The following is an 8,752-nucleotide window of genomic DNA, read 5'->3' on the forward strand; positions in this document are numbered from 1 at the left end:
TTGGTTGGATGGTCAGTTGGATGGATGGTTGGTTGGTTGGATGGTCGGTTGGTTGGTTGGATGGTCGGTTGGTTGGATGGTCGGTTGGTTGGATGGATGGTCGGTTGGTTGGATGGTCAGTTGGATGGATGGTTGGTTGGTTGGATGGTTGGTTGGTTGGTTGGATGGTCGGTTGGTTGGTTGGATGGTCAGTTGGTTGGATGGTTGGTTGGTTGGATGGTCAGTTGGTTGGATGGTCGGTTGGTTGGATGGTCGGTTGGTTGGATGGTTGGTTGGATGGTCGGTTGGTTGGTTGGATGGTCAGTTGGATGGATGGTTGGTTGGTTGGATGGTCAGTTGGTTGGATGGTCGGTTGGTTGGATGGTTGGATGGTTGGATGGTCGGTTGGTTGGATGGTTGGATGGTTGGATGGTCGGTTGGTTGGATGGTTGGATGGTTGGATGGTTGGTTGGTTGGATGGTCAGTTGGATGGATGGTCGGTTGGTTGGATGGTCGGTTGGTTGGATGGTTGGATGGTTGGATGGTCGGTTGGTTGGTTGGATGGTTGGTTGGATGGTCGGTTGGTTGGTTGGATGGTCAGTTGGTTGGATGGTCGGTTGGTTGGATGGTCAGTTGGTTGGATGGTCGGTTGGTTGGATGGTCGGTTGGTTGGTTGGATGGTTGGATGGTTGGATGGTCGGTTGGTTGGATGGTTGGATGGTCGGTTGGTTGGATGGTCGGTTGGTTGGATGGTTGGATGGTCGGTTGGATGGTCAGTTGGATGGATGGTTGGTTGGTTGGATGGTTGGATGGTCGGTTGGTTGGATGGTTGGATGGTTGGATGGTCGGTTGGTTGGTTGGATGGTCAGTTGGTTGGATGGTTGGTTGGTTGGATGGTCAGTTGGTTGGATGGTCGGTTGGTTGGATGGTTGGTTGGATGGTCGGTTGGTTGGTTGGATGGTCAGTTGGATGGATGGTCGGTTGGTTGGATAATCGGTTGGATGCCTGCCTGCTGCTCTGGACCAGTTGCTCTGAAAACCTTGCGTTGCGTCAACACAGCGCAGCAACGCGGCAACAATGGACTCGTCCTCGAGAGTCTCAGCAACAAATCCAGGAATAATCCCTGCTGGATCTGAGAGGCAGATTAGAGGCTCTAATCCAGAGACACGACTTCCAAGCAGATCAGATTCTCCAACTGGAATCAGATCCAGGAACCGCTGGTTCACCAGGGAGGAACCGCCGACCCGACCCAACCCGACCCGACAGGACCCGACCCGACCGGACCGAACCCGATCCACTGCCTGGTTCTGCTGCTGACATCGGCACAGAAAGCAGCGATGACCTCAGAGTCACAGCTGCTGCTCAGCAACCTGGGAAGGGTCAAAGTTCATGTCCTGCAGCACGGTGGTGGCGGTCCGGTGATGTGGGCTGGTTTTACCGTCAGGTTGTGGATGTTCTCCAGGATTCCTCTCTGACCTTTGAAAACGAGTCCAGCTCAGGCCCAGAGGCCCGGCGGGGGGCGGGCGTTTCCTTTGTTGTAATTTTATTCCGATTGTTTTCTCCAGCGGTTCCGATTCTATTCCGTCTGCTCGGGTTGGGTCATGTGAAGCTGTGAGTCTCTGCGTTAGCATCAGGAGGGGCAACATGTGCAGCCTTGTCACATGTCTGCTGGTCCGTTCTGCCCCGCCTCCAGGGATCTTCTCACAGTGAGCTGACAGAACTGCCCCGGGGGGCAAACAGCCCTAAAAGCCCCATGTGACTGTCAACACGCAGCAGCTCTATTTCTGTCCGGATGCTGATCCAAACCTCCAGGGAAACTTCAGGAAGAAAAAGCTGCTTCAAGCTGAAAAACTCCCATCAGCCCCGGTGGCTGTTAGCGTCAGTACGGCTAACGGCGTCTGCTGCTTCCTGGTAGGAAACTGGAGGAGAGCAAGCAGGAAACGGTCCGGACCGGGAAGAGAAGGCGGCCAGCTGTTTGATGCTGCGTTTCCTTCAGCGGCACCACAAGGGAGGCTGCAGCAGCAGAGAACTGTTAGCTTAGCTGCTAACAACAAAGCTTCAGCTAGTCTTTAGCTTCCTGCTTCGGCTCAGATCCACATCATAACCACTTTGACGTCTTCGTCCATCTGGTTCCCTGAATCAGACGCTGGATCTCAGCGTTTGCACTGCTTGACCTCACTTCCTGTCTCTGTGTCAGACGGGTCCGTCTCCGTCTTAGAGCCTCCGGCTTGACGACGCTGTGCTGTTTTTTCCCATGATCCTCCTGGTCTTTCAGAGCCTGAGGCGAAGCGTCTCCTGAATCGGAAGGGATCGGGCCTCTGAGGCCGATGAACGAGTCGGCAGCCTGAGAGCGCGCCGCCGCCAATCTAATCATCTAATCATCTGGCTGAAGGGCCTAATTAAAGGCCGCAGCAATCCAAACCTCCAGGGGAATTTCCTGCTGCTGATTGGGATAGCTCTGCTCTAAACGCCGTTTATCTGTTCCGCGTGATAAACGAGGAAAACAAGCCAAATTAAATCAGTTTCTGTTCCCAGGCCAAGGCTGGACTTTGACTGGGCCGTTTTAACACCTTCATGACCTGCGGCGCAGATCTCAGGACGCCGCCAACTGTCGCCATGGTTACTGCCTCCTCATCACGCCGCTGAACTCAGAAGGTTGAAACCCAAACGGATCAGACTACTTCCTGAAACTCTCCGTGAGAAGTCAAAGGTCCCCATCACCGCTCTGACCTCTGACCCTAAAGGCCACCAGCGGACACGGTGATGGCAGCGTCATGCTGAGGGAGATTTCCAGACGGACCAGCGGTTCTGTTCAGAAACCGGATCAGAACCTGTTGAAATGCTTGGTGCTGCAGCTTGGTGCTGCGGCTTGGTGCTGCAGTGCACAGAAAACCTGTTTCAGAATAAAATCAACTTTAGGAGCTTTTGCTGAACAGCTGACTGGAAAATAATGTTTATTAATGTTTATTAATGTTTATTAATATTTATTAATGTTTATTAATGTTTATTACTGTTTATTAATGTTATTTATTAATGTTTATTAATATTTATTAATGTTTATTCATGTTTATTAATGTTTATAAATGTTTATTCATATTTATTCATGTTTATTAATGTTTATTAATGTTTATTAATATTTATTCATGTTTATTCATGTTTATTCATGTTTATTCATATTTATTCATGTTTATTCATGTTTATTCATATTTATTCATGTTTATTCATGTTTATTCATGTTTATTCATGTTTATTCATATTTATTAATGTTTATTAATGTTTATTAATGTTTATTAATGTTTATTCATGTTTATTAATATTTATTCATGTTTATTAATGTTTATTAATGTTTATTAATATTTATTAATGTTTATTCATGTTTATTCATGTTTATTAATGTTTATTAATATTTATTCATGTTTATTAATGTTTATTAATATTTATTAATGTTTATTAATGTTTATTAATATTTATTAATATTTATTAATGTTTATTCATGTTTATTAATATTTATTCATGTTTATTCATGTTTATTAATGTTTATTAATATTTATTCATGTTTATTAATGTTTATTAATGTTTATTAATATTTATTAATGTTTATTCATGTTTATTAATGTTTATTATTTATTAATGTTTATTAATATTTATTAATGTTTATTAATGTTTATTACTGTTTATTAATGTTTATTAATGTTTATTATTTATTAATGTTTATTAATATTTATTAATGTTTATTAATATTTATTAATATTTATTAATGTTTATTAATGTTTATTAATGTTTATAATGTTTATTAATGTTTATTAATATTTATTAATGTTTATTAATGTTTACTAATGTTTACTAATGTTTATTAATGTTTATTAATGTTTATTAATGTTTATTAATGTTTATTAATGTTTATTAATTTTTTATTAATTTTTATTAATATTTATTAATTATTAATGTTTATTACTGTTTATTACTGTTTATTAATGTTTATTCATGTTTATTAATGTTTATTAATATTTATTCATGTTTATTAATGTTTATTAATGTTTATTAATGTTTATTAATGTTTATTAATGTTTATTAATGTTTATTAATGTTTATTAATTTTTTATTAATTTTTATTAATATTTATTACTGTTTATTAATGTTTATTAATATTTATTCATGTTTATTAATGTTTATTAATGTTTATTAATGTTTAATAATGTTTATTAATGTTTATTAATGTTTAATAATGTTTAATAATGTTTAATGTTATTAATGTTTATTAATGTTTATTAATGTTTAATAATGTTTATTAATGTTTATTAATGTTTATTAATGTTTATTAATGTTTATTAATGTTTAATAATGTTTATTAATGTTTATTAATGTTAATGTCTCTATTTATTAATATCTTGACTTTTCTCACATAAACGTCTCCATGGCAACCAAACCGAGGAGCTGAACCTTCAGGAACCAGAACCGGGTCGGGTCCAAAAGGATGAACAACATGGTTCTGGACGGACAAACAGAACCCTCTGGTGTTTGGCTAGAGCAGCATCAACCAATCAGACGCCTCCATTGCTTCTGCTCAGAAAGATTAGAGCCAATCAAATATTTCTGACAAAATCAACCAGGAAGGAGGCAAGGAGACAAGGAGACAAGGAGGGAAGGAGGCAAGGAGACAAGGAGGGAAGGAGGCAAGGAGACAAGGAGGGAAGGAGGCAAGGAGACAAGGAGGGAAGGAGGCAAGGAGACAAGGAGGGAAGGAGGCAAGGAGACAAGGAGGGAAGGAGGCAAGGAGAGAAGGAGACAAGGAGGCAAGGAGACAAGGAGGCAAGGAGGGAAGGAGACAAGGAGGGAAGGAGACAAGGAGGGAAGGAGGCAAGGAGAGAAGGAGACAAGGAGGGAAGGAGGCAAGGAGGGAAGGAGGCAAGGAGAGAAGGAGGCAAGGAGACAAGGAGAGAAGGAGAGAAGGAGGGAAGGAGGCAAGGAGACAAGGAGAGAAGGAGGGAAGGAGGCAAGGAGACAAGGAGAGAAGGAGACAAGGAGGGAAGGAGAGAAGGAGGCAAGGAGGCAAGGAGAGAAGGAGGCAAGGAGACAAGGAGGGAAGAAGGAAAGGAGACAAGGAGGCAAGGAGGATATTGATCATTCGTCTTTGTCACAGGGTGTAAAAATTTCTCCAAGCTTCTGGCTGCATCAACTCCTGCTGGACTCACATCACAGCTGGTGAGGTCAGAGGTCAATGTCAACTTTATTGATATAGCACTTTAAAACAGGTATAAAGCTGCACCAAGTGCTGCACAAATACATAAAACAGAATATCACAAATTGCTTCAGTTAAAAGCCAACGAATGAAAATGAGGTTTGAGAAGTGATTTAAAATGATCCAGGCTGCTAGCAGATCTAATCTGATCAGATTAGATCAAAAAAACGTAAAAGGGAAAATCTTCTCTATTCTCAGTATATCTGACCCAGATCAGATTAGATCTGATCTGGGTCAGATCAGATCTAATCTGATCAGATTAGATCTGCTAGCAGATCTAATCTGATCAGATTAGATCAGATTAAATCTGCTAGCAGATCTAATCTGAAAAGGCTAATTGTTCCATAAATTAGGAGCAACAACAGAAAAAGCCCGATCTCCTTTCCTTAGTCGGTTCGAGGGTCTGGAAGTAAAAGCTGATTGTTTGATCTGAGGGTTCTGGACACAGACTGACATTTTAAAGAGGTCAGTAAGGAACGGCGTCATTCTTCCAGCCACCGACCCGGTTCTCCTCCAAACCGGGTCAATTACAGTGTTAGTGTTGGTTCCACTGAACAGCCGGAGGAGAACCGACAGAACCAAACAGAGACGGGAAGGTTCTGCAGCAAGAAATGATCCAAGACGATTCAAACTCCACGTTTATGTCAGCAAAGCCAAAAACCATCAAAAACTCTGCAGTCATTTCTGGTTAAACTGGACATTTTATACTTTTAAATGTTCTCCTGCCAGCCAATCAGAGGACAGAGACTTCTTAAAGAGACAGCACACATTCCTCTGAAAATCTCCCAGCAAATGGAAGAACTGAGATGATTTGGATTATGCAGAAAAGCATCAGATCAGAAAACAGCTGGAGGTGCGTTTATGGACTGATGACAGTAGGAGTTATAGTTTGGGTCAGATCAGATTGACCCCAGAACCTGGAACAATATCACAGCAGAAAGTGGATAAAAAGTCACAATCACAAATAATGAACCAAAGAAACATCAGCAAACTGGTTGAAAACCTGTGATTCAAGTTTCCACAGCAACGAGAATATAGATCATGTAAACATGTAAAGATGTGTTCACATGTTCACATGTTCACATGTTCACATGTGAACATGTGAACATCTTCCTGTAACATCAAACTCAGCTCTTGGTTCTGGATCCTGCAGCGGGACAGAAAGTCTTTCACTTCCATCAGCAGCAGCTCAATAATCATCAATAATCATCAATAATCATCAATAATCACATTCAATCTGCGGAGCCGCACCTGAGCGGCGGCCTCACCTGGAGCTCCTGAAGCCGCGCGTGGAGGCTGCTGGCCGGGCTGGCGCCGCGCGCTGCTCGGTTCCGGTCGGTCCGTTTGTCTGTCTGTCGGTTCTGCTGCTGCTCTCTGAGCCCAGCCCGTCCCCCCCCCGCTAAGGCGCCCTCCACCTGATCCCGCGTCATCCGCAGCCGGAGCCCCCCCCGCCGCCCCCTGCGGCGGCCCGATAAGAACCAGGGTTTGTTCTGCAGAACCGCAGCAGAACCAGATCAGACCCGCTTCACTTCCTCTGCTCCTCATGGCTGAAACAGAAACAGTTGATCCTCCACAAGCAGTGGCTTCGGCCCGTGACGTCACAGCACAGCAATAAGGTGGGGGAGGGGCGTCAATAAAAAGTTCCCGTCATTATTGACCACGTGATGAACAACAACCTCCAAGAATCATTTCTGATTGAACAGATCTGGACATTTTGTTCCTGAAAGCTAATGCTAACTGAGCTAATGCTAACTGAGCTCATGCTAACTGAGCTCATGCTAACTGAGCTCATGCTAACTGAGCTGGAAGGTTCAGTTGCAGTTCCACCGCCGGCCTGCAGAGGGCAGCATGGAAATGGTGCAGATCCATAAAGATGAAGCTCTAGAGATAGATTGAATAGATCAGAACCTCCAAAGTGAAAGAAATGGTCGGCGGCGCCGAGCCGGTCCAGATTTCTCCAGAACCCAACATGGCTGCCCGGTCCGGTTAGCTACGCTGCGGTTCCATAACCAGTTAGCCTCACTGGGATCACTGGGAAGGCGGGGCTAAACCCAGACACCCATCATGGCGTCATGCTGGTAGGACAGCTAGAATGTTAGCATGTTTAGCATGTCTCCTTCTTGTCTTGGGCAGGGACGGGTTTCTGTCCTCCAATCAATGGACCACGTCCTAAGGGCAGTGGCGCCGCCCCGACCTGACCTTTGACCTGTGGACCTTCACCTGAAGCGGGGTGAGGAACGGAGCGGGTCGGTCTGAGAAGCAGACTGAAGATGGACCCGAGCCGAACCGAGCCGAACCGCTCAGTGGACCCGGCTGGATGTTCCAACATACCGACTATCCTCAACACACTCACTGGTTCTGGACCAGAACCGGACCAGAACTGGCTCCAGTTCCCAAAGTTCTGGTCCCACTGAGGTTCTGGTCTTGGCCCGGTTTGTGGGAGGAAGTTAGCTTGCTAATGGATCTCCTCTGCTTCTGATTGGTGCGTCCAGAACTTAAATATCTGAGGAGGAAGCTGCTACTGCATTGTGTGATGTCACTTCCTCCTTCTAGAGCCCTGAAGTTTCCATGGTGACGGTGCAGCATCAGGGCGGCTCATGATGATGATGTCACCATCGCTAGGCAACCGTTATTGCCAGTGATGTAATCCCACTTCTGTCAGATTAGGAGGAAAAATCTCCTGAAAGCCTTTTGTGTAGATTACATCTACACCTCTGATGACCTTTGACCTCTGCTTTCCAGAACTAACATTTCACCATTAAAGACTGGAAGATGCTAAAACTGCACTTTAATTAGGCCATTCTAGCAAGAACATGCGGTGATCAGAACCATCCAACATGGCGTCTTCTTTTTGAGTTTATGATTTCCAGGTTTTAGCTGAGCCGCTGTTAGCCGCTGTTAGCCGCTGTTAGCCGCTGTTAGGGGCTGTCAGCTACTGTTAGCTGAGCCCCTGTTTAGCTCAGCAATTTGAATTGTTGCTAATTGACCAATCAGAAGCTTAGGAAGCTATGACATCATGAAGAGGAGGAACGAGGTCACATTGGACACTAGAAGCTGTAGTGAATGTAAACATCTGGTTTCAGCTGGAAACAGCTTCATTAGCTTTTCTGCTTACATAGAGCATTAGCAGCTAGCGCTGGCTTAGCGCTAGCTTAGCGCTAGCTCGGTGTGCTCTGGTTTCAGATCAATAAACTCTTCAGAACAAGCAGCAGGATGATAAATGCTGGTTGCCATGGCACCAGGCCTTATGATGTCATCATGGTGGCTAAACCAGAACCAATCAGCAGCGACCCGATGGGCCGTAATCCACCGGAAGATTTGAGATGAACCGAGACCCGGTTTCACCGACTGAATCCTTTCATCCGGACCGTTCTGTTCACAGAGCTTCAGCTGATCAATAAACCAATCGATCAATAATGATGGTTTGATCCTCAGACTGCAGACAACCTTCACAAGATCCTTCCGGTCAGATCAACCTGATCTGATCAATCACCTCCAGGCGGCAGCATCATGCTGTGGGAAGCTGCAGTTCTG

The sequence above is a fragment of the Poeciliopsis prolifica genome, unplaced genomic scaffold (genome assembly GCF_027474105.1).
Source record: "Poeciliopsis prolifica strain line A6 unplaced genomic scaffold, Auburn_PproV2 SCAFFOLD274, whole genome shotgun sequence".
In the NCBI taxonomy this organism is placed as follows: Eukaryota; Metazoa; Chordata; class Actinopteri; order Cyprinodontiformes; family Poeciliidae; genus Poeciliopsis; species Poeciliopsis prolifica.